Consider the following 27905-nt stretch of genomic DNA (forward strand, 5'->3'; position numbering starts at 1 on the left):
TTATTTTTCTTTCGTGATTGAATGCTGGTACCTGCTGGTATGTGGAAAAACAGTCTCTTGCTTGTATAGGCAAACAGCTGTTGTTATCTGAAAAATAATCGTAATGATACAAAGCACACGTTTTTCATGTTTTCTGTCAGATTTGTCAGAATATGTTCTGTGTTAAAACGTGCACATTTAATCTGAAAAAATGTAACTGGTAATTTACCATATTAAGAAAAAAAAAAAGTTCTTAGCCAGAAATGGGAGCGCACCATCTTTTTTTCTTCTTTTTTTTAACCCTCTATACCAGTACTGCCCAATAAAATGTAAGCCACAAATGTAATTTTAAAATTTTCTAATCGTCACATTTAAAAAGTAAAAAGGTAAATAGGTGAATTTAATTTTAATATAGTTTATTCAATTCAGTATATCTAAAATGCTTAAATGTGTAAACAGTATAAAAAATTAATAAGATATTTTATATTCTTTTTCTGTAATGAGTCTTAGAAATCCAGTGTGTATTTTACACTTAGAGCGTATGGTATAGACTGACCACATGTCACAGGTGCAATCATGACATGTAGCCAGTGGCTACTCCACTGGACAGTGCAACTCTAGATCCTTATTTAGGGCATAGTGAACCATTTTTGAGACTATGAGTGTATTTTGCCAGAATGTAAAGGAAAGATTATCAAATACCCAGCAGAGATCATCAGCTTATCTGTGGCATTGCCTGGCATCAACCCAGTTTATTCTGAAACTGTGGTGAAGAGGGAATATTAATTTGGGACCATTTGTAAGAATATACTTAGGGTTAAAATTTTTCTAGAGACTCTTGGTGCAATTCAAGTTTTCCTTGCTCAAATTGTGACAACTTCTAAGGACATTTTTAAATTCTAAGTTTATGAGAGTTATGTCATTTTGTCTCTATTCCAACACATAAACCATAAAATTGACCAATTTTCTTGTGAACTACCTTTTTTTTTTTTGAACTTTACAAATCAGAGGGTGGGTTATCCTGTGGGTGTAACTCAGTCATTTGCTTTATTCTTATATAACAAAGTATTTCTATCCTAATTAACTTCAACTAGAACTTTAGGTGGTCTTTTAATACAACTTTACTTTGTTATTTCATAATTTTGTAAATTAAATCCAAGTTTTAAAAAAAGGCAGATTTTACGTGGGTATGTTTTATAGGGCTATTTTCAACCGCTGTTAGAAAAGGCATTACAAAATTCTGTTCTTTAAGAACCGTAACTGCACAGTTGTTTGAATGTACACAGAAAAAAAAAATAGTAAGCATTACTCAGAGGCTATATTTATGTTAACCACGAATAGTCAGTTGGTTTAATTAATATGTAATTTTTACAAGTAGGACACTTGAAATTTGGACTGAAACTCAAGGGAAACTTACTGGCTGTTTTGGTTGTGTAAACATCCTTATATAAGGTAGAGCTTCTAGATTCTATTGCATCATTAGATATTTGAGTCCTGAACTGGCTACTTTTAAAAACTCTCTCAGCCTAATTTTCTTTGAGTATAAATAATATAACCTGGCACGGAGTCGGGAGTCAGTAACTATTGGTCAGATGGATGGATGCTATGGGTATCACCAAGTCCAGACCATTGTAAACACTCAAGGTTAGCTCTCTCTGTGTGTGTATAATTGCTACAAATTATATACAGAAAATATGTAGGGTAGCAAATATGACATATAGGGATCCTTATACTTAGGAAATACATAAGACTATAGGAAATTAAATATATGTTCTACATGTATTATTATATCTTTTTTCTTTTTAAATTTCCTGTAATTTGGAAAACACTTATAACAAGTGAAGAAGCTTTTAATAGTTAAATTGTTTGAAAGAAAAGAAATAGAGTTGACATATACCTTTTAGGGTACAATATCCTAGCTGCTTCAGCACAATTCTTTTCCTAATGTGAAGTTTGTAGTATGAACCAACTGTATCTACATCTTAGACTACATTAGGAGCAAGAGATCTATGCCTTCTTTGGGAAATAGTTGAATGGTTTCATATCTCAAATGTTACCTTTGTTTCCCCCTTGACTCATGGGAGAGCAAGAGTACAATTAAATTGATTTTAAATCACATTTAGCATTACGTATTGATTAGATACAAGCGCTCTGAAGCAAATGCCACATTGTTCAACTCCAAAAAGCATCTGCATTGGATAACAGAAGCAGCATGAGCTTTCATTTCTGTTAAGTAATTCAACCCATGATATAAGTCATGAGAGTGAGATACACGTTGTTAGTAAGTGGCTCCCAAACCTTTTTATTGAAATGCAGCCTTCAATTCAGTTTATTAGCTTGTTCTTTATTCTCATTTATATTTTATTACCTTGGAATACAGTCATAGGATCCTGGAAATGGAGATTTCTTTAAATAAATTTTTCCTAAAGTTTTTAGAATCTTTTGTTAAGTGATGTCCATGAGCAGTCGATGTCAGTCAAGCCAAGTTTTGAGATAAGGGGGGGCAGGTACAAATGTTTCTCTGAGTCAGCTGTGATAGCATCTCTGTGTTTCTGCTTTATTTCTGTCAGCTTTGTTTCTGGAGAGCAAATTCCTGGTTGTGTTAGAGATGGAGGGAGTCAAGGGATGGCTTAGAGGGGTAGAAGCCTTGGATTGTTAAAAGTGGTTCTCCCTAAAATAGTTGCCTTTTTGTACCATGGGATCCCTGACATGATAGCAGTGGGAGGAAAGTCACCCAGTGAGTTACTTGGCCATCCCTTTAACCCTCTGGAGGCTCCCACAGGCTCTGCCTGCATAGGTGAGATTCAGAAGTGGTGTGATTATTAACATCTATTCCCAGCTCATGCCACGCCCTTGGGGAGGAAGATGATGTGGCTGTTGGGCTAGTCTGTCCCTCTCATCCTTGTCAGTTTCTGTTCCACTGTGTCCATTTGATAGCCTTCCTGTTCCTCAGCCTGAGTCGGCTTTCTCTCTGATGATACCACGGGCTCACGTTTTCCTCCGCTGCTCAGATAGTCTAGTCTAAGCCATCTCCTTTAGGCCCAGGGGCTAAATCACCTCAGGTATTTTGGAAAGGCAGCACTGGTTGGTGTTTAAAGGCACAGATGGGACAGCCAAGCTGTCTGGGTTCAAATCCTGGCTTTGCCATTTAAAAGCTTGGAGATTGTAAGTGATTTTTTTTAACCTCTCCTATCTGAAGTAGAGATAGTAGTGGGACATGCCTCCTCAGGTAGCTGTGAATACCACATGAGTTAATGTATGTGAAGTTCCTAGAGTGGCCCTGGCATGTAGTAGAGGTAGATCCACGCACACCTGTGGCATTCTGATGCTTAATAAGCACTGAGGAATAAAATAGCCTAATGGTGCTTGTCCTACTTTGCATCTCCTCTGTTCGACGCACCCCTCAGTTTGTGTACATAATAGAGCTGGTGAGGAGGGGCCCGTGCATTCAGGACTATCGCACCTGAATAATGTGGGGGAAGCAGGAGCAGCAACTCTGAGAGTGGGCTTCCTGAGTCAATGGAGTCTGCTTCTGTATTAAGGAACTGGGAGTGAGAAAGAAAGCACTGAGGACCAGCAACCCAGGGCAGACGTGGGAGTAGAGGTTGGAGATGGCCCCCAAATTTACTTTTTGTCTTCTGAAACATGAGCAAGCCAAATTCTCTGCCTCCAAGGTGCTTAACAGTGCCACGGGAAAGACAGCTAAGAAAACAGACCGTTACAATATCATGTGTAAGGTACCAACAAGCGTGGAAACACATACATGGGGGGAGGACACCAGGCCCACCCATGGAAAGAGTGGGAGAGGAGTGAGGACAGGCCTCTGAGAGTGACAGGGCAGGTCGGAGTAGCTGGGCTGAGGAAGTTAAGGAAGGGCATTCCAGGCCAAATGAACGAACAGCATGTGCAAAGGCCTAAAGGTAAGAGTGCTTGGTGAGATCCAGTGTGGCGGAGCACAGTGTGCGAGAGGAGAGGAGCAGCAGTAGGGTGGGTGGGCTGGGGAAGTTAGAAGGACTTAGATCACGCAGCGTCTTCACACCCATGCCCAGGCATAGATCACGCAGGGTCTTCACACCCATGCCCAGGCATAGATCACGCAGGGTCTTCACACCCATGCTCAGGCATGCAGAGGGGCCTGGTGCAACAGAAAGACTTGGAAGAGCTTTTAATAAGGAGTGGTTGACGTGCTGTTTGTGCAATAAAAATTAGGTCTGGCCACCTTTCAGGGAACTAAGAGATGTGAGCAAGACGGGGGGCTGGAGCTTCTGCTTTGCAGTACATACAACGTTGGCTTTCTGTTTTCCAAAGCACTCAGGACTGTGATGTTCCTTTAGCTGAAAGCCGTATATAGTCTGCTCCTGGCATTAGGTGGCAAGATGTAATTGTGACAGGTGTACATAAGATTTTGCAGTCCAGCTCAGGGGACAACGAAACTGAGATTGATGTGTTTCCAATCTTTTGCTCCTGTAAAGAACACAGCAGCAAACAACCTTGTACATACATCTTTTAGGCACTTGTCCAGTTACTTCCTTAGGATAAATTCCTAGAAATGGGTTTGATGTTTTAGGGCTTTTGATATATATGGTCCTAGAACGATTTAGATGTCTGCAATCAGAATAGGTAAACAGGTGCTGAATTTTGTGGTAATGCTGAAAGCGCAGATAGAGAAATGAAGTCCATAGCAGTGAGCAGTCATGCCTGAATAGACACGCATGCCTAATTTTTCTCTTTGGACTTCTTTGTACTGCTGATTCTCTTCCCTGGTTGCAGTAAGACTTGATTGCATGAGTACCTAAGACTGACGGGGTGTTTGTCTATAATGACAAGTGCTTGACTGTAGCAGCAAATGATGAGCGGCCCTAGGGAGACATCACCACCCACTTGAGAGAGATCCATGAAGGGTTTATGACCCGTTTGAATCCTGATCGAGCATCACTGTCTTGACCCTCAGGGAACCAATTGTCTGGAATCCTTGTTCTGTCAGTCTGAGCGATGTGCTTAGAATTCCTTGGAAACCTAGGAGCCCGATTGTTTGTGAAACACAGAGTGAATTATCAAGAAGACCTAGAGACTGGAAATATGTTATCGCCACATTGCACAGTCATGTTTGCCAAATATATTGATGAGCTCATCAGATCCATTATGTAGCTTATTACCACAGTCAACTATAAAGTATTCGAAATTCCAAGGCAATGAATTTTTAATCTGGATCATACCAAATAAAATGGTTTTGTCTTTGCCTTCTGGTCCTTGTCTACAGTAGGAATGTTTACTTGCCGTATATGACACAAAAAATTTTAAAGATCTATAGAAACGTTAACACACACACACACATATATATATAGTTCACTAGTAGCTACAAAATGTGTGTCATCTTCTGAGTTTCTTCAACTGTGTGTGAAGCAGCTGGGGGCATCAGAGGAGGGGACACAACTAAGATAGAGGGAATCACAAGCAAACAAGGCGGCCAGCTTGGTTCCCACTACCCTTCTTTGCTTGGATGTTCCCTTGAAGACAGGTAGAAATGCAAACGGAATAGCTGTATAGTCTCAAGATTCTGTGCTTTACTCTGTTGCTAGTTACCCACTAAACCTCCTCCCCAAGTCTAACTCATTTATCACACTTCAGGTTGTTCCTTGGTTTAAAAGAAGTGAGTTCTGCCTGCTCTGAGCCGCTGGGCTAGGATCATTACTATAGGTTAAGGTAAAGCACCTTTATGATCAGTGGAGGCATTGCCTGGTGATCCATATTCTCGGTTTGTTTTTCTGTTTGCGCATAAGATGTTTTTGTTAAAATCCTCTGGTGGTGGTGTGGATTGCCAATGGCCTCTGGTGAGGAATAAGGTATATTTTGTCCATAGGGAGGCTGCTCGTTGCTGTTTTTTTCAGCTAGAGAACAGTGGTCACAAAAGCTTCATTAAATGTTAAAACAGTTAGCTAAACTAAAAAAAAAAAAAAAAAAAAAAGTAGGAAAACTCCTGTGTAAGTAGGTAGGAGAAACATCAATATTGCTCACTGAATAGTCTATTCTTCTAATTTGAGAAGAACAACTATTTGTCATGGTTCTCGTCCTTGAGCTGGCAGTTACCTAATTAAATGCATATGAAATTCACTAGGCATCACTAAGGGACAGTAATTCCTTGGTTGTTTTTAAAGTTGCTGGGATGAAAGAATTACTTGAGCAAATAATGGATGGATTCTTCCATTGTGCACTGAGGTCCTGAATTAACTAATCATGCCATGGTTATTCATCAATGTGTTACTTAATAATTTGAAATTAAAGGCACCATTTTCATTTATTGCTGACTCCAGGGGGACTGTTGGTTCCAATATTTGAAGACTGTGACCTGGGTGGGGAAGCTCCCCCTAGAAAAGACCACAGCATAAATCAGGACAGAGTTTTGGCTTGGAATAGGTCATTGTGCACCCATGGGGAACACCCTGATCATTGGTCTTTTTTGTAATCCTCCGTGTATGGAATTGCAGAGATTCATGTCTGTACTCAGCCAGGATGGTTTTGTTTTGATTGTCATTGATCAGTGTGTTGGTTACTCTGCCACTTTCACCCACATCCCTGCCTCTGCCCCTTCTGCCTTTTTCTCTGTCCAGTCTCTGCCCCTTTCTGTCCTGTGTACTACACTGCCCAGTCTCCCTTGGATCTGGGATTGACTAATGTGATGGTTAGGCAAGAAGTTGGAGGACTGAAGCAGAAAGCAGTTGGGATTCTCTCTCCTGCTCCTCCCCTGACTGAGCACTGCAGTTGACCATGGCTACCCTTCCTGGTCGCCCACCTCCAGCACAGCCTCCCTGGGCTGTGGTATGACCATTGCCTCCCCTTGCCCTCTGGGGATCAGGGACGCCCTGGCTTCCTGCTGTTGCTACTCTGAGTGCCTCCATGTCCCTTGCTGGTTCCTTTCCCTACTTGCTCCTCTGCTAATAAAACTTTAATAGAGCCTCTGCTTTTGGACCATCTGAGGTGGATTCTGTTTCCTCTGGGAACCTAATACAGTAGCGACAGGTTATTCAGTCAGGACATAGTAGTGGATCTCAAACCTGAGTGTGTTTAAAAATCCATATTCTTGGTCTCTAATCTTTGGAAGAATTCTACAGTATATCTGAAGTGAGTTCCTAGAATCTGTTTTTTACAGAAGCTCCCAGGTGGTTCTAATATTTTGAAGAGCTCTGGCCTTGGAAGAAAATAATATATACTGAGTACTTGAGACTTTCCCCCTGCACATCTGTGCATATATGCTTCTAGTCGGAACAGGAGCAAATTTCTCTTCTTTGTTCCTCTTTCTCCATGGTCGCATGTTAGATGCAAACAGGCTCTTCTTTTATTTTATTGTATTTTATTTTATTTTTAACATCTTTATTGGAGTATAATTGCTTTACAATGGTGTGTTGGCTCTTATTCAAAATGAAACTTAGACCAACTGGTGACAAGTAACTGGTTCTCCTTCAGCAGAGACCATTCCCAATCATTCAGGACAAACTGCATGTTTTACTCACCTGCTCTGTTTTTAATATCACTTAATACCTGTTACCTTAAAGCAGCTGATAGTAGTTGTCTTTTGTAAGACTCTGCTTTGATCTGGGTGGTAAACAGGAGAGCTCGCTTGTTTAGGGATATCATACTCATTTACTCACTTACTTAAATATTTATTCAGCATCTACTATATGAAAAATGTGGTCTGGTTCAGGGTTGCCAAGCTACAGCCCTGGGCCTAATCTGGGCTTCTGCCTGTTTTTTTTTTTTTTTAATAAAGTTTTATTCGAACACAGCTGTGCCCATTCATTTACATATTATCTATGGCTGCTCTTGCCCGTCAGTGTCCGAGTTAAGTAGTTGCAATAGAGACTATGTGGTTTGCAAAGCCTGAAATATCTACCATCTGACACTTGAACTGAAAAAGGTGACAGACCCCTGAACTAGATCCTGGGAACATATTGTAAATATAGTGGGCATCGTCCACTGCTGGGGACACAGCAGTGAACGAGACAAACCCAAATCCTTTCCCTTGTGGAGTGCATTTTGTGGGGAAGACAGAAGGCAATAAGGAAGATGAGATATAAAGTAGACACTGTGTTACAGAATGATAAGTCGTAGGGAGAAAAATACAGCCAGAAAGGAGGATGGGCAGCGTTGGGAGCCAAGGGTACTGTAATGTACCTGGGCTGGGAAGTGGCTGGGAAGACTCAGTGAGGAGAACTTGAGCCTCATTTTCCACATTTGCTTCCGGCATTTTCCACTTCTTGTCTCCTCTCACTTACATAATTAACATTGCCAGGTCCTATCAATTTTAAATCCGGAAAGTGGAGTGTGATTTTTCAGTTATTGGGGTCCACTAATAGAAAGGCGGTGGGAAAAAATGGAAGTATTTCTTTAGCCTCAGAAAATGCTTCCTCTAGAAAGCATTTTTACATGTCTCTTCTTCAACGGAGGGGAGATATGGTCACAGCGAAGGAACATGTTTTACTCCGGCCCCATCCCTTAGCTGATGGTTACTACTGCTGATAGCTCTTGGCAAAGGGAGAGAATTCTGGTGAGGGAGACTGTGCATCTTTCTTTCTTTTTTTTTTTTAAATACATTTTTTTAAATATTTCTTTATTTATTTTGGCTGCACTGGGTGTTGCGGCATGCGGGCTTCTTAGTTGTGGCATGCATGTGGGATCTAGTTCCCTGACCAGGGATTGAACCCAGGCCCCCTGCATTGGGAGTATGGAGTCTTACCCACTGGACCACCAGGGAAGTCCCTGTGCATCTTTTCAATATAAAGTAATTACCATTTACTGTATGATGGGGCAGGGGGATGCATGTAAAATTTAGTACATTGGTAAATTTACTGCTAGCTGATGGTCAAATGCTTATCTGTTTTGTTATAAGTGATGTGAAGTGCCCACACTAGATGTATATGATTTCTGTTCTCCTTTGATTGCAAAATTTAAGTAGAAACCTACCATTACATGGCTGATGATTATATACATTTGGAAACATTACAAGAACAATTGTATAGTTCAAAATGTAAGTACATTCAATAAAAGTGTAACAAAACATGATTATCCTGTAAAGCTAATCTTCTTCTTGGTCCCCTTTGCTCCAACAAATACCCTCCTTGCAGGGCAAGGAACACTGATTCAATTTCATTCTGAAGTGGACATTGTAGTTTGACTCTGTATTATTAATTCCCTTTTGGTTTGCTTTATTACATGTGAAATTTCTTCTACTATTGGAAATTTAGCTATATATTCACATTATTATTTTATTCACCAAATCCTATTAGATTCAAAGTAAAAAAATTCATTTTTAGCAACAGAATGAATTTAGAGGTAAACATTAAAAAATCCCAACTCTCAAGGCATTTCTCTATGCTAGATTATTGCTCTGTAGCTTTCATTAATTAGATTTCTGAAAAACAAATCAAAACAAAACATTTTCACTGAAGGAAAAATGTATTTAAAACATTTCAAGTCTTAGTTTGCGCTTACAGATGTGTAAGGAATCTATTTTAAATATATTAAACTATGTCTAATGCTTATATACTGCATATTATTTAATTTATCAAAAGTTTCTAGTGACAGTCTAAAGTTAATATGAGGCTTAAGGGGTTTAATAATAATAACTTAATTTGGAAGCATCTTTGTCTTCAAAAACCCTCTGGTCACTTAACAGAACACAATAAAATGTAATTATAAAATATGTATCATGCCTTCATATTTCTAAATTTCCATCATGTTTTTCTTCCTTTAATCACGTATAAAAATACGTATATGAATAATATGAAAAAACTCCAGGTTGCTATTTTACTCTCTGCATATAAAGTGCTGACATGTTCTTTGAGTACTAAGAATGAGAATTAGAGGGACATATTAACACCGTGGAAATAATCTGGTCACATTTATATGACCTTTGGAGTGAATTCATGAATATCTAGAAGGCTCATGATCATCACATGCACTTCACTGATGCCTGTATTCAAGAAAAGGGAAAACCCTCTTACTCTCCAAGGGATTTTAATACGTTGAAGGTATGCGTTTAGTAACTATATGAACCAAAAAAAACAAAAAAACAAAACAGAAACAAATGCACCAAACTATCATCAGCTAAGTAAAAAGAGAAGCGAGTTAAAAGTGATTACCTTAAAGAAAGCAAAAAGTTAAGTTAAAAAAATGAATAATCCTCAAGTAATCAAATCAAGTCATACAGTAGATTCAAAGGCTCTTCATCTGCCATTTTGTATAACTGCGCAGAGCAGGGCCTATTGGGGAAGAGGAAGAAGGCAGAGCTTCACTTCCTTAATCCCCTTTCAAGCAGAGCACCCCTGTTGTCAATACCACTATACTAAACTGGCATTTCTGGCAAGCTTGGGACGTTATTCCCTTTGTCTTCTTTTTGTTCTGCTCATTAGCCAAAGGGAAGTTTTACCACCTTTCTCACGCTTGTAATCTTTTCAACAGCTTGTGCACAGGCCCCAGGCTCAGAGCCTCAGGCAGGGATCCCTTCTAGCAAGTTTAACATCTCTTTTGTTTCAAGGTTAACAAGGTTAACTCTCTATCTGTAGTAGGTGATACTGGTTTGCTAGTAGAGATAGAACATTTCCACTATTTCAAAGTAATTTAAAGACAAACTGAGCAGATGTAAAGAAAATAAACACCAAGTGATAGTACATGGGGCGTAAGATGTGACCAAAACCATGAAGGTGACTGTGGTTGGGGAACTGCTCCTGGTGCGCTTGGCCTCCTGGTGTGAAGTCTGACGATCCCAGGGTCCTGGCCTTGCTTCAGTCCTGCAGTGTGACCTGGAGCAAGTCACATTTTCTGCAGCTTTGGGGACACTGGATCACTGTGGTCTCTCTAACAAGACAACATATGAAAGTGTATGGCCCTCAGGAAGTACTCAAAATTGCCCAGTAAGAATCTTTCAACTCCAAAATTCTCATTCTCTATTTATTATCTGTGTGATTGGCAGAGTGAAAATAATGGGAAAATGGTGCTTAAAGTAAGAAGGCTAGGGGCAGGCTAAGTGGGTACTGGAAGTAATGCATTGCATATGGAATTTTAGGAGCTGAATTCTAATGAGCACTCTTGTTTTCTAGTGAGTGATCTTGAGAAAGTCAGGGTACCTCCCTGGACCTTAGACTTCTTGTTAATGAAACAGAAGGACTGGGTTGTAGAATGTTTGAGTTGCCTCCAAGGTCAGGAAGTTGATGCTGACCTTGGGTGGCCTCAACCTGTAGCGGCTTGAAGCAGAATTTCGTTCCCCAACCGGAAATTGAAGTCAGGCCGCGGCAGTGAGAGCGCTGAATCCTAGCCAGTAGGCCACGAGGCCAGTGACAAGGCCCTGGCCCGTCAGCTTTGTAGAAATGAATTTGCACAAAAAGACAGAAAGTAGTGAAACAAGTAAAGTGTTTATTAGGAGGAAAAAGAGTATGTGTGAATAGACACTCATGGGCGGGCTCAGAGAGAGAGTGGTAGTTTGAATCACTTATGTGATTCCCTTTATCTCTTATCTGGGCAGGGCTCAGCTCCTCTCTGCCCCTGCCATTACTGTTATCTTAAATTGTCCACCAGAGGCAAAGTCCAGCTATTTACTCTGTTGTTATTTCTATCTGAAAGTATAAACAGGAGTCTGGCTGTAAATGTCTAACCTGGAGCCCATCTATCTCCTGCCTCAATGCTTCCTTTGTGTCAGTTGGCTCAAACCTTAATTGGGTATAACAACCAGTATCTCCCTGTCACCCTTGCCAAGTTAATGTTACGTCACATGTGGTCACATATGTGAAAGCACCTTAACATTGTAGGCATGCCATCTATTTCAAGTAGTTATGATACCATTGTGATCTACTGTTACTAAAAAACAGGAGTTTCAGTCCTAATGTACCCCCAGGATCTCTTGAAATACAGAGACTGGAACTTCTGCACATACAGTAGACGTCATGATGAGTTGGAGATGTGTATTAACAGCAAGACATTGGGGCCACAGTATTTCTGTGGGCTGTGCCTGGACAAGTATTTATCTAAAAACTTCCATGGGAAATTCTGATGTGGAATCTGTGTTGAGAAGCTTGGATGGGTACCTTTTATATACAGGAAGTCCTTGGATTTCAGGAATTTCTCTGTAGGCTTTGGGGTTCTTCTGTTAATCACTAGTTCTGTAATCTTGAGCAAGTTATTAAATCTCTCAATGCTTGGTTCCTCATATTGAAAGTGTGGGCAGGGACACCTCTCTTTCTCAAGTTGCTTGAAGAATTAGATGAGATATTGGCTGTCTGTTCTTTGAAAGGTGGGTACCATGTAGCAAATGCTATGGTAACTATTATCTTTGGTTCGGGAAACCCTGATCCTAGAGAACTAAGAGGGCCAAGCATGTTTTGGGTATCCCTGATCAAGTAGATAACAAGTTAAAAGACCTTTAATAATATTCTTAATTCTCACTGAAATTTGTAGCTCTGCCTTCATTCTGGTCATATCATTAGATTTAGTGTATAATTGAACATGTTTGATTTAATAAATTAGTTAAATGGGTGATCATTATGATTTAGATTTCATTTGAGTCCTTGAGGCAATATTTGCTGGTATAAAAATATTAGGTAGTTTGAAAGAATTATCAGAAAGATTAAAATATTAATAAGTTCCCCTATTTCAAATTTATATCTCACTAATTATAAATATCCATCTTTCCTTCTATGTTACTTGTAATTTTTGATTTATAGCACACACTTTGTAGAAATGTGTATATGTTTATTTGATTGGATGCTTTTAGGTCAGTAACTTTATCATTTTTTTTTTTTTAAGATTTATATGAATGTCTGAAATTGATACCAGGAAGAGAATTGCCACCTAATTCAAATGTAGCATTCAGGATATACAGTCTTTCTCCCATTACAGTTATTGGACAAGGCATAACACTTGAATTTAAATCAAAGAAAAAGCATTTTTTTTAGTGTGCACCTGTTAAAATGCTTCTTTATTGGAGGCTATTTGTGATGTGATTAGAAATGTAGAAAAAAATTTATCTCCAGTTAACCATTTTTGTCACTTGTTGCTTCATTTGTGTTTACTTGGGGCACTCAGATTTTATTTTGAGGTTTTGTCCTGAAAATATTTTCTTCTTCACACTACTCACTCACAGTAATGTTGCCACTGTCTCCCTGCCCCCCAGCCCCCACCTCCAGCTCTTCTTTTCCTTTAGTGAGTGTGCTTGCTTCTAGAACTTTACATAGGATAAACAAACTAAAACTAAAGGGAAAGCTTCACGTTGTCATTATTTTCATGAAAGTGTGAGAATGGCTGGATGATTTTCACTGAATTTGAAAAGTTTACTTTAAATGGTTTTACTTGAAATAGGGACTGGGTTGTACATATGGAAATTCACTTGAGAGAGACCTTGTGTGGGAGAAATTCAGGCATAAGCTGCCATCCTGTGGAGCACTTTAAACCGAGGTACCAAGAGCCCCAAGTGACTGTGTTTTTGTGCAGAGATGCTGTGGTGCCCCCTCTTAGTGGATTAACTGAAAAAGTTTCCCTCTTTTTCTTCCTAACAGAATCCTGTGATACGTAGGCATTTTCCCCCTCCCCAACCTCCACCCAAAAGATTATGGAAAGATGCCTCCATCCCCAGGACCAGGGGTCCATACTGGTGTGAAAAGACAGAAAGTCAGCAATCCAAAACACATTACGATAATTACAGTACAATCACCACTAGAGAGGAACAGCTTGCCACAGCATCTCTGGAAGCTTCCACAGTTATTATTGATACTTTATTCGTTTGGTCTCACTGTGGACATGCTGCAGTTTGAGTTGGACCATTTTCTGTCCTTGACATGGTCTTTAATATGCTCATAAGGGAAATTCCTTTATCTTCCTGTAAACATGGTCTGTACATTCCAGAAAATCTGATACATTTCTCTAGCATGCCTTTAATGTTAAGCACTGTCTCTGCCCTTTTACTGGTAGCTAGTTATCCTAATCTATACAGTACTCTATCACCTACTCTGCTCAATGTTTGTTTGTTTGTTTGTTTCTGAGAAACATCATCCTGTCAGAACGTATACTCATTTGCAGTAAAAATCAATTTTACATATTGATCAGAATTTGTCAGCACATCTTTTGAAAATTCATCGCATACGGTTTGCTTGGCCACACTGTATGGCCTGACCAACCAACTCCTGTGGAGTGAAGGGGGGGTCAGTGGGTGGGTAGATGAATGAGTAAATGAATAAGTTTTAAAAGGAAAATTCAGAGATTATGGAGATTGAATAATGGCCTGCAAATATGCTCACATTCTTAGTTCCTGGAGCCTGTCAATGTTGCCTTCTGTGGCAGAAGGGTCTTTGCAGATGTGATTAAGAATCTGGAGATGATAGGCGGAGTCAAGATGGTGGTGTGGGAAGACATGGAGTTAGCGTCTCCCCACAACTAGGGCGCCTGCCGGCTGCTGGTTGGGGACTCTGACACCCAAGGAGGTGGGAGGAACCCCAAAGTGAACCGACGGCTTGCGGGATCTTGGTTCACGAGCCCGGGGTTGGGCCAGAGCTCCTGCGGTGGGAGCTCCAAGTCCGAACCACTGGACTAACAGAGAACCTCAGACCCCAGGGAATATTCATCAGAGTGAGGTCTCACAGAGTTCCTCATCTCAGCACCATGACCCAGCTCTACCCAATAGCCTACAAACACCAGTGTTGGAAGCCTCAGGCCAAACAAACAGTAAAACAGGAACACCATCCCACTCATTAAAAAAAAAAAAAAAAAGAAAAAGAGACAGCAAAAAAATATGTCATAGATGAAGGAGCAAGGTAAAAACCTACCAGACCAAATAAATGAAGAGGAAATAGGCAATCTACCTGAAAAAGAATTCAGAATAATGATAGTAAAGATGATCCAGAATCTCGGAAGTAGAATGGAGGCACGGATTGAGAAAATACAAGAAATGTTTAACAAAGATCTTGAAGAACTAAAGAACAAACAGAGTTGAAGAACACAATAACTGAAATAAAAAATACACTGGAAGGAATCAATAACAGAATAACTGAGCCAGAATAACAAATAAGTGAGCTGGAAGACAAAATGGTAGAAATAACTGCCGAGGAGCAGAGTAAAGAAAAAAGAATGAAAAGAACTGAAGACAATCTCAGAGACCTCTGGGACAACACTAAACACACCAACATTCGAATTATAGGGGTCCCAGAAGAGGAAGAGAGAAAAAAAATGTCTGAGAAAATATTTGAAGACATTATAGTTGGAAACTTCCCTAACATGGGAAAGGAAATAGTCACCCAAGTCCAGGAAGCCCAGAGAGTCCCATACAGGATAAACCCTAGGAGAAACACACCAAGACACATATTAATCAAACTAACAAAATTAAATTCAAAGAAAAAATATTAAAAGCAGCAAGGGAAAAACAAAAAATAACATACAAAGGAATCCCCATGAGGTTATCAGCTGATTTTTCAGTGGAAACTCTGCAGGCCAGAAGGGAGTGGCAGGATATACTTAAAGTGATGAAAGAGAAAAACCTACAACCAAGATTACTCTACCCAGCAAGGATCTCATTCAGATTCGATGGAGAAGTCAAAAGCTTTTCAGACAAGCAAACGCTAAGAGAATTCAGCACCACCAAACCAGCTTTACAGCAAATGCTAAAGAAACTTCTCTAAGCGGGAAACACAAGAGAAGGAAAAGACCCACAAAAACAAACCCAAAACAATTAAGAAAATGGTAATAGGAACATACATATCAATAATAACCTTGAATGTAAATGGATTAAATGCCCCAACCAGAAGACAAAGACTGGCTGAATAGATACAAAAACAAGACCCATAGATATGCTGTCTACAAGAGACCCACTTCAGACCGAGGGACACATAGAGACTGAAAGTGAAGGGATGGAAAAATATATTACATGCAAATGGAAATCAAAAGAAAGCTGGAGTAGCAATACTTGTATCAGATAAAATAGACTTTAAAATAAAGACTGTTACAAGAGATAAGGAGGGACACTACATAATGATCAAATGATCAATCCAAGGAGAAGATATAACAATTATAAATGTTTATGCACCCAACATGGGAACACCTCAATACATAAGGCAAATGCTAACAACCATGAAAGGAGAAATCGACAGTTACACCATAATAGTAGGGGACTTTAACACCCCACTTAAACCAATGGACAGATCATCCAAACAGAAAATAAAGAAGGAAACACAAGCTTTAAATGACACAATAGACCAGATAGATCTAATTGATATTTATAGAACATTCCGCCCAAAAGTGGCAGAATATGCTTTCTTCTCAAGTGCACTTGGAACTTTCTCCAGGATACATCACATCTTGGGTCACAAATCAAGCCTTGGAAAATTTAAGAAAACTGAAATCGTATCAAGCATCTTTTCTGACCACAATGCTATGAGATTGGAAATCAATTACAGGAAAAAAACTGTAAAAAACACAAATACTCGGAGGCTAAGCAGTGTGCTACCAAATAATCAAGAGATCACTGGAGAAATCAAAGAAGAAATTTAAAAAATACTTAGAAACAAATGACAATGAAAACACAATGACCCAAAACCTATGGGATGCAGCAAAAGCAGTTCTAAGAGGGAAGTTTATAGCAATACAATCTGATCTAATGAAACAAGAAAAACCTCAAATAAACAATCTAACCCTACCCTTAAAACAACTAGAGGAAGAAGAACAAAGAAAACCCACAGTCAGTAGAAGGAAAGAAATCATAAAGATCAGAGCAGAAATAAATGAAACAGAAAAGAAGAAAACAATAGCAAAGATCAATAAAACTAAAGCTCATTCTTTGAGAAGATAAACAAAATTGATAAACCCTTAGCCAGACTCAAGAAAAAAAGGGAGAGGACGCAAATCAATAAAATTAGAAATGAAAAAGGAGAAATCACAACTGACACTGCAGAAATACAAAGGATTATAAGAGACTACTGCAAACAACTATATGCCAATAAAATGGACAACTATGAAGAAATGGACAAATTCTTGGTACAATTTTCCAAGACTGAACCAGGAAGAATTAGAAAACATAAACAGACCTGTCACAAGCAATGAAATAGAAACCGTAATTAAGAAATCTTCCAACAAACAAAAGTCCAGGACCAGGTGGCTTTACAGGCGAATTCTATCAAACACTTAGAGAAGAGCTAACACTGATCCTTCTCAAACTCTTCCAAAAAATTGCAGAGGGAGAAACACCCCCAAATTCATTCTACGAAGCCACCATCACCCTGATACCAAAATCAGACAAAGATATCACAAAAAAGAAAATTACAGACCAATATCTCTGATGAACATAGATGCAAAAATCCTCAACAAAATTCTAGCAAACAGAATCCAACAGCACATTAAAAGATCATAGACCATGATCAAGTGGGATTTATCCCAGGGATACAAGGATTCTTCAATATACGCAAATCAATCAATGTGATATAGCACATTAACAAATTAAGGAATAAAAACCATGTGATCATCTGAATAGATGCAGAAAAAGCTTTTGACAAAATTCAGCACCCATTTATGATTAAAAACTCTCCAGAAAGTGGGCATAGAGGGAACCTACCTCAACATAATAAAGGCCACATATGATAAACCCACAACCAACATCATTCTCAATGGTGAAAAACTGAAAGCATTTCCACTAAGATCAGGAACAAGACAAGGATGTCCACTCTTGCCACTCTTATTCAACATAGTTTTGGAAGTCCTAGCCACAGCAATCAGAGAAGAAGAAGAAATAAAAGGAATACAAATTAGAAAAGAAGAAGTAAAACTGTCACTATTTGCCGATGACATGATACTATACACAGGAAATCCTGAAGATGCCACCAGAAAACTACTAGAACTAATGAATGAATTTGGTAAGGTTGCAGGATACAAAATTAGTGCACAGAAATCTAACATTTCTATACACCAACAACAAAAAATCAGAAAGAGAAATTAAGGAAACCCTCCCATTTACCATTGCAACAAAAAGAATAAAATACCTAGGAATAAACCTGCCTAAGGAGGCGAAAGACTTGTACTCAGAAAACTATAAAACACTGATGAAAGAAATCAAAGATGACATAAACAGATGGATAAATATACCATGTTCTTGGATTGGAAGAATCAATATTGTGAAAATGACTATACTACCCAAAGCAATCTACAGATTCAATGCAATCCCTATCAAACTACCAATGGCATTTTTCACAGAATTAGAACAAAAAATTTTACAATTCGTATGGAAACACAAAGACCCTGAGTAGCTAAAGCAATCTTGAGAAAGTAAAATGGAGTTGGAGGAATCAGGCTCCCTGACTTCAAACTATACCACAAAGCTACAGTAATCAAGACAGTATGGTATTGACACAAAACGAGAAATTTTAATCAATGGTACAAGATAGAATGCCCAGAGATAAACCCATGCACCTATGGGCACCTAATTTACAACAAAGGAGGCAAGAATATATAATGGAGAAAAGACAGCCTCTTGAGTAAGTGGAGCTGGGAAAACTGGACAGCTACATGTAAAAGAATGAAATTGGAACACTTCCTAACACCATACACAAAAGTACACTCAAAATGGATTAAACACTTAGCCAGACACTATCACACTCTTAGAGGAAAACATAGGAAAAACACTCTTTGACATAAACCACAGCAAGATCTTTTTTGACCCACCTCCTAGAGTAACGGAAATAAGAAAAAAAATAAACAAATGGGACTTAATTAAACTTAAAAGCTTTTGCACAGCAAAGGAAACCATAAACAAAACAAAAAGACAACCCTCAGAATGGGTGAAAATATTTGCAAATGAAACAACAGACAATGGATTAATCTCCAAAATATGCAAACAGCTCATGGAACTCAATTTCAAAAAAACAAACAATCCAGTTAAAAAATGGGCTGAAGACCTAAATAGACATTTCACCAAGGAAGATATGCAGATGGCTAAGAGGCACATGAAAAGATGCTCAACATCGCTAATCATTAGAGAAATGCAAATCAAAACTACAATGAGGTATCACCTCACACCAGTCAGAATGGCCATTATCAAAAAATCTAGAAACAATAAATGCTGGAAAGGGTGTGGTGAAAAGGGAATCCTCCTGCACTGTTGGTCGGAATGTAATTGATACAACCACTGTGGAAAACAGTATGGAAGTCCCTTAAAAAACTAAAAATAGAACTACCATATGACCGAGCAATTCCACTACTGGGCATATACCCTGAGAAAACCATAATTCAAAAAGAGACATGTACCACAATGTTCATTGCAGCACTATTTACAGTAGGACATGGAACCAACCTAAACGTCCATCGACAGATGAATGGATAAGGAAGATGTGGCACATATATGCAATGGAATATTATTCAGCCATAAAAAGAAACGAAATTGAGTTATTTGTAGTGAGGTGGGTGGACCTAGAGTTTGTCATACAGAGTGAAGTAAGTCAGAAAGAGAAAAGCAAATACCATATGCTAATGCATATATATGGAATCTAAAAAAAAAAAAAAAAAAAGAAATGGTACTGATGAACCTAGTTGCAGGGCAGGAGTAAAGAGGCAGACAGAGAAAATGGACTTGAGGACATGGAGTGGGAGGGCAAAGCTGGGGCAAAGTGAGAGTAGTGGCGACATATATACACTACCGAATGTAAAATAGTTGGCTGGTGGGAAGCAGCAGCATACACAGGGAGGTCGGCTCGGTGCTTTGTGATGACCTAGAGGGGTGAGGTAGGGGGTATGGGAGGGAGGCTCAAGAGGGAAGGGATTTGGGGACATGTGTATGCATATGGCTGATTCGCTTTGTTGTGCAACAGAAACTAACACAGTACTGTGAAGCAATTATACTCCAATAAAGATCTATTAAAAAATAAAACAAACAAAAAAACCCAAAACACAACAAAAAAAAGAATCTTGAGATGAGATACCCCAAATTATCTGGGTGGGCCCAGCATAATCAAAGGGTCTTTGTAAGAGGGAGGCAAGACAGTCAGCATTAGAAAAAAGGAAATATGACAACAGAGGCAGAGATTGCAGTGATGCTCTTTGAAGATTGCAGAAGGGGTCACAAACCAAGGAATACAGGCAGCCACTAGAAACTGAAAAAGGCATGGAAATGGATTCTCCCCTTCAAGCCTCCAGAAGGAAGCAGCCCAGTCAACATCTTGCCTTCAGCCCTGTGAAACTGACTTCAGACTTCTGGCCTCCAAAACTGTAAGAGAATAAATTTGTGTCATTCTAAGCCACGAAGTTTATAGTAACTTGTTACAGCAGTAATAGGAACTTAATACAGTGATTCATAAACTTATAAAATGTCAGGTAATGAGTACTGTAGTCCAACAGGAGTATAGTTCTGCTGACGAGGAATGTGACGCTCCCTCCACCACATCCCACGTTCAGGATGCCAGTAACTGTGGTTCTGACCCTTCTGATGAGGTGTATGTGTTGTGACAAGGCCCAAAGGATAGAGACTTGGGACTTGGGTAGAATTTACTTGATATATTTCACTGATTCCTGAAGGCTTTTTTTCTTTCTTTCTCTTTCGCTCTTTTTAAACAACTAGGTTCTTTTTATGAAGGAACATTTCCCTCTTCTAATCCCATACCTTTCTCTTCAACTTTCCCCATAGTTTATTTTTCTTATTTCCATTTCACTCTTGATTCAGTGCTGTTCTTCTCAGAGAAGAAAATCTTCCTTTTAACTTCCAAGGAAAGAGGCAGGCACTCTTTGCTTCTTATTGTGACTTGATAGGGGGGTGATTTTCAGTATGTCTCATGTCCAGAAAATCCTATACTGCTTTGTCACTGCATTGTGTCATGAAGTGTTGAGCTCTTTTAGGTGGCTGATATGGAATCTTGGATTAGTAATTCCCAGTACTAATGTTCTGTAGCACCTATGGAGTTTTGACAGTTTCTCCTACATATTAGCTGTCTCCTTGGTGCAGTGATTTGTTAACGGAAAAATAATATCATTATTTTAATATTTTTATTAGCAGTGTTTTTATGAGGTTCCGTCCCACGCAAACTGCATGTTGGTCGCTTTGTGGTAGTTAACTATTGCAGTATCCATGAAATTTGGGTATGGATGGGATTCATTGTGAAGAGTAAGCAATAGAAAAATCTAATGAGAAACAGAGGAATTCTAACAGACCCTCTGATAAAGGGATGGTTTCATTTTGAGAGTTGCCGCATTTCATGTTTATCAAAGATTACAAATGTCAGTCCCAGGGTAAGTAGAATCTTCAGAAAAGTTTAGTGATGTATGTATTTGTTACAGGGATTGATTTTCAAAAGTCCTTAACTAGACTTTGTTTGGTTGATCCTCATGCATACCTATAAGGAAAAAAGTAATTTAAATGGATACAAGTTGTTTGATTATTTTAAAATATAAAGTTGAGTAAAAAATTGAACCTTAAAGTTTTAAGAATATATATTATTCACTTAAAATTGACACATTACTGGAACCATATACTTTGCCCTGAAATTTTATTTTAAGATTCCTGTACAGCTATGGATTACAAATTTTATTGTGAATAAGAATCATTTGGAGTCACTTAATGAAACATTGTTTCTTGGGCCTCTTACCTCAGAGATTTTGTTTCAATCAATTAAGAGTGGACTCTGGAATCTCTATTTTTACCAGTCACTATAGATAATTCAACAATCCTCAGGGTATTCTTCAAGAAACACTGCTATATATACCCCACCAATAAAGAAAATAGTGAGTGTGTGCTATTTAAGAAATTCCTGAAGTCTTTTCAGAATAATAGTTGTTGGAAACACCGTTTGCCATATGTAAGATATGCTGTGCTGAGTTACAGAACACTTTAGAAAAAGGCTTAATGTGTTTCGAGTGAGCCTATGGCGATTTTTAAGGTTCTGGATTTCACTCAAATTTGTAGCATTGCGAGCGGCATCCTTTAGATATGGCTGTAATGTGTTTAGCTCAATGACACGGAAACTGGGAGATATTTCTCTAAGACATACCTACTGAGAAATAGTGCTTGCTGCCAGTATCTTGATCTGTATACATTGAGCACTTAATAGTTTGCATTTTTTGTTTATTCACTTGTCCTAAATGCTTAATGAATAGGTTCTCTAAGGCTTTAATTTCCAGCCAATCCTAAGTTTATTACTAAAGTTTATCAAGCAATAAACACACTGTTGCACTTATACTGTCATGTTTTTATAAAGCAGCTTATAAAAGGTGACATCTGGCAAAGAGGCGGATCTATAAAAATCATGTGGGTGGATATTGTGTCATTTTTTCTTCCATACTCCCAGAAAGAGTAATATTATTTTGACACACACATACATACCCACTGTCAAGTTTCTATTTTTATAGTTAGCTTACTGCACATATCCTTAAGCTATACAAAACCTTTTGGCTAATGCAAAAAGTGACATTTCTGCATATTTATTACAATGCCATTTTAGAGGTTGACTTTGCCTGATAGGATTTTTCCAAGAACAATGTCATTTTCATGACATTAGACATTGTTGAGAACAGTACTATTGTGCAGTTAGTCAGGAGAGATCAAATATGGAAGGACAAATCATAAATCACTTAATTTAATGCTTGGCATGATTATTTCTCAATATTTGCTAGATACAGGGACAGAAGAAACTACAACACAACCCTCATGAGCAGATCCCTAAGTAGTCAGAATCTGAACTAATCCTTTGTCAACATACACCCTACCCCAAAGTCCAGAAACCCTACTCCTAGGTTTATACCCCCAAAATGAATGCATTTATCCACCAAAAGACTGGAGAAGAATGTTCATAACAGCTTTCTTTAGAAAAGCCCAAACTAGAAGCAGCCCAGATGTCCATCAGTCACCGAATGGATAAATGTAGTACACTTATAAAATGGAATACTTCACAGCAGTGAAAACATACCACCTACTGTCCCATGCAGCAACATTAATGAATCTCACAGACAGTTGAATGAAAGAAGCTGGCTACTGAAGAGTACTTACTGTATGATGTACTGTATTGGAAAATGCAAGAACTGACAGAACTGACCAATGGTGATAGAAGTTAGAATAGCGCTTACGTGTGTGTGTGTGTGTGTGTGTGTGGAGGGGGGTGGGTAGTTTATTGAGGGCACTGTCTGGGAAGGGGCAGAGGGAGTCTTCTGGAGTAATGGAAACACAGTGTTTCACTGTCTGGGTCCTGGTTACCTGTGTGTGTACATATGCAAAAATGCAGAGTGGCACACCTAAGATTATCCCACCTTACTATATGTTCTGGATACCTATTGCTGTGTAATAAACCATTGAAAAACGTAACAGCTGAAAACGGTTTGTTGGTATTATATCTCACAGTGGTGTGGGTCAGGGATTCGCAAAGGGCAGTGCAAGGATGATTGGCTTATCTCATCCAGTAAAGTCTGGTGCCTCGACTGGGACGACTCCAACGGCAGAAAGTCAGTTAGGTTCCCCCCTGCCCCTTCTCTCTCCCCGCCCCACCCCCTGGGGCTATCTAAACGGGCTTTCTCGGGACATGTTGACCTCAAGATGGTCAGACTTCTTACCTTAGAACAGTTCATGACTTTAAGAGCTGGTGTTTTAAGAGAGTAAGTGGACATAACAGTTTCTTAAGACCTGGGCAGAGTAAGTTCGGCTGAATTCTGTTGGTCAGAGTACTTTCCGAGCCCACCAGACTCAAGGAGATAGACCCCTACCTGTCACTGGAAGGGATGTTAAAGATTTTGCGGCCACACTGTATAGACGCAATATCTCAATTAAAAAGTTTTCTTTAAAAAGTTAAAATCAGTCACATTACTCTCAAAACTTTATTTTCTGTTGGAAGGTATTGCAAAATTTAAATCTAGTTCTGAAAAACACAAACAGCAAAAGGGACCATCCATCTGAAATCACAGTTTCCATCCTATCATACATCTCCTCTCCATTTCTTTTTGAGGTTGAAAATTCTGTGACTTTTTCTTATGTTATTTGAAGTTTCTGGGCTTTGAGTTTTATTTTTGCCAGGCTTGGGTGAACTTAGACTTTTATTTAATCATTTACGGCCTAGAGTTAACTGTCAGATTGAAGTCAGATAAGGCTTCTGATACAACTGAAATCCTTTGCTCCTTTTGAGTTATGGATAATGAATTTGCCCTCTTATGGTCATAGTATGATTTTTAAGAAAGAAATCCTATATTTCTTATTAATCATCTATCAGAGCTATGTTGCCCAACCGGTCTCTTTGTACAAATCCTTATTAAGAGAGGAGCACAGGGCAGCTGCATTTATGAAGTGAGGTTTTATATGAGATTGACTGGCAATGTTTATTCAAGCTAAATAAAGCCAGCGTGAAAGCAGAGCCTTTTAAATTATTTGGCTTCATTTGAACATGCCACTGATGTAGACAGCTTGGGAAAGCAGTGTGTGTACACAAAAAGCTACATTAACAAACATATCAAAAGGTTTCAATGCCAGCACACCAAACATCTCTAGCAGAGATAATTACTGCACCCGTGCTGGGCATAATTTAGGTCAAGAGAAGCACTTCAGCCAGATCTTTAAACAACATTGTACATCTCATTTGAAGTTTTTGGGACCATATCTCAGTTTCGTGCCAGTATGTTCGAAGTCCACTTTACAGAGTCAAGATTAGAAAAATCTGACTTCATATCCACTCAGATTTTCTTTTTAACTAATTGCAGAATGCTATCCTTTTGCTCCCTCCCCACAACCCCCATCAAACCAGAAAGAATTTGTGCAGTAATTCCATATCACTGTAATTTCAAGACTCCGCTTTCATTTGTCACTTAAAGAGCTTTGCAGTATGTAAAGCAGTCAACCCAGCTCCAAAGCCGTATCACTTTGTCAAAAGAGAGTTGTTTGCACTTTATGTGACAAGCTATTTGTATAAAGTGCCAGGGTTTGAACTAAGTATACTGCATGAAATCTAAGTTATAGATGATGGAATCTTGTTTGTAGTGCTTGTCATTTGCTGCTCACTCTTTCCCCCCCAGCCTTCTAACTCACCCCCCCCAATAGAATGGGACTGTTTTGAAGAGACCCCTTTAATTTTGACAATATTAATGGTGTTGCTTGAGCCACATCAGAAGGCACACAATTCTAGAGTTTGATGAACACATTCGTTTCCTCTCACTGATCTCTGACTCTTGAATACTGTAGACTGCTTAGAAAAATGCTAACGTGCATATTTGTATATGTGTCATGTCTAAAGCATGTTTATGTGTACAAATAATATCCATGTGTGAGTCTGTGAGTATAACAGAAGCATGACCTTAGGAATTGGCTAGATTCTAATCCATTCCCTTCTGTTCTCAAGCAGTATGACCTTGGACAAAATAAGATGTTTGAATTTGTTTGCTCATCTGTAATTTGGGGGAACTAATCCCAACCCTCAGGATTATTGGTGCATTGGTTCTCATGTGTGGCGTATCATGAATACTAGAAGTCCCTACATTCTTAGGACTACCACAGTAAGCACATTTTCTTGGCTGCGAGTTGAGCTGATTCTCTGTAGAAGGTTTTTTGGTTTTTGTTTTAATCTAAACCTTTCCAAGAATTAGTTATTCATTTTTAATTGTTAACAAATGTAAAAAAAAATATATATATATATATATATATTTGATACCTACTTCATGTAGATATCCTTCATAGTACACTAGGTCCCTCCTGGGATATAGCGTTTCCACCATGCTTCTCAAAGGTGTCCACAAGCCAACACCAGTGGCTTATTATCACCCACAGGCCTATGCAAAATACGGATTCTCAGATCCCAACCCAGACCTTTTGAAATAGAAACTGCATTTCAACCTTTATTTATTTTCACACTAAAGTTAAAGAAGAACCTTTCTAGTAGAGTGATTACTGGTTCTTAAGTTGGAAGACCTAGGTTCTCGTGGAGTTTTTTGTTTTTTGTTTTTTAAAGGTTTTTAACCATGACCTTCAGTAAGAAATAGATTTAATATCATTACCCAACAAAGAGGAGCATACATACTCATAAACACACGTAGTTAAAACAAAAGTTGCACCAAACAGTATTTACCCTTGCTATATGCTGAGCACTCAGATATTTTTTATTTCAATTTAAAACATGCCAGCCATGGCCCCTTAAATTGATTTTATAATCATTCGTAAAGAACTGTTGTTCTACATGACCTTGTGCATTTTTTCCTCCCCAGGCCTTGATTTTCTCAACTGTAAAAGCGTGTATGTTGTGTCAATTGATTTCAAATGTCTCTTAGCTTTAACAGCCTGTGATGCACTTCGAAATGTGAAAATCTACTTCTGGACCACATTTTAAAAGCAGCATGTTTATTGGTTATTGTATGTGTTGTTTTACTGAGAGGGCCGGAAGGCGCGCAGACAAACAATGGCTCACAGACCACAGCTTTTGCATAATAAAAGCTCACGGCCCAGAGTGGTAGACGGTGCAAAGTGAACAATTACGTGCAGGTCCTAAACATGTGTCATTATTTAAAACAAACAAAACACACTTTTAAGCTCTTAAAAATGTGTATACTTTGTCAGTGTGTAACTGAAACATAGTGAACTAAATCCTCGTCCTGTCTAATACACAATCAGAATGTTTTGGGGGGGTGGGGAGGTACCAAATTACTTTATTTGAACAATGGTACTAAGGAAAGAACTTGTAGATGTTTCGGTACAACTTATAGAAAAGGTAAAGGTAACCCAAACGTGCATGCACTGCCTTGGTGACCAGGGAAGTCATCCCCGTGGCTACGGGAAGCCAGCCTAAGGCTTAGCTCTCATTATCACTGTTTCCCAGGGTGTGCTTGTCAAAGAGATACTCTGCCATGCCAGTTTCCGGGGCCCCCATCTTGGGCAAGTTGGTTATGTGGTCACCCAATTCTTTGATGGATTTCACCTGCTCATTCAGGTAATGAGTCTCAGTGAAGTCACACAAATTGGGGTCATTATTGTCAGTGGCCAGTTTGTGCGGTTCCAGTAGTGACTGATTCACACTTTTTTCCAAGTGTAGCGCACATTCCATTGCATTCAGCCCGTTCTCCCAGTCATCACGGTCTGGTTTCTTGATATCCTGACGGAAGATTCGGCCACCCCGGTGGTTCTGCAGCTGATTGATCAGTTTCTCAGCACGTTCCCTCTCCTCACGAGATTGGTGAAGGAAGTATTTGGCAGAGTTCTTCAAAGCCACATCATTGCGGTCAAAATAGTATGACACGGACAGTTAGACGTAGGAGGCGTAGAGCTCCAGGTTGATCTGGTGGTTGACGGCGGCCTCCGAGTGCTGGTGGTAGTGCTGGCGCCCCTGCGAGGGGGACGCGGTCGTCCTGGCGGGCGGCCGAGGAGATGCGGTGGCGGAGGCTGCGCGGCGCTGGAGCAGCGGCGGGGACCTCGGGGCGGCCGGAGGGCGCTGTGAGGTGGCGGCGAGGGCTGGCGCTGAGCGGCCAGCCGGAGCGGGGGACGAGCGCCGGGTTCCGTCCAAGCGCTGTTGAAGCAGGAAACTGTGGCGACTCTCCGCGAAGACTGTCCACAATCAGCATATTAGGCAGTCTTCTGCTTAGAAAAAAATGATAACTCTGCAGTGGAGAACGCTGACAACATCTTGACCGGTGATCAGAACTGAAAGATCACCAGTAAAAGGCAGTCATCGTGTCCCTCCTGATGTGATGCCCAGAGAAGGGCACAATGTGGACAGTACAGTTTTGGGGCCAGGAATACGTAACCAGAATCCAATCTCCAGGACACATCAGAGAAACCCCAGTAAGGAATAGTTCTATTAAAAAAAAAAAGTATGTGGAAGGTACAAGTGGGGATATATTGTGAAACAAAAAAAGTCAAAGAAATGTTTGAGATCAAAGGAGACTACAGAGACAGGGGCACTAAATGAGAGCCTATACTAGATCTTACACTGGACAGGGAGAATGCCATAAGGGACATCACTAGTTAA

General features: G+C 39.4%; 1 protein-coding gene and 1 pseudogene across 14 annotated transcripts in view; one reads left to right on the forward strand and one right to left on the reverse strand.

Moving 5' to 3' along the window:
* Nucleotides 1-27905, forward strand: part of FHIT (fragile histidine triad diadenosine triphosphatase) — a 1491711-nt gene that overhangs the window by 883579 nt on the left and 580227 nt on the right. The window lies entirely within an intron of this gene.
* The window catches only part of LOC309607346 (ferritin heavy chain pseudogene), a 31261-nt pseudogene continuing 3612 nt past the window's right edge, over nucleotides 257-27905 (reverse strand). Inside the window, exon 2 of the transcript in view lies at nucleotides 257-27481. The product of the transcript in view is annotated as a ferritin heavy chain pseudogene (transcript). The remainder of the gene's footprint in view (nucleotides 27482-27905) is intronic.

This window comes from Balaenoptera borealis (genome assembly GCF_965194805.1).
Source record: "Balaenoptera borealis genome assembly, chromosome: 12".
In the NCBI taxonomy this organism is placed as follows: domain Eukaryota; kingdom Metazoa; phylum Chordata; class Mammalia; order Artiodactyla; family Balaenopteridae; genus Balaenoptera; species Balaenoptera borealis.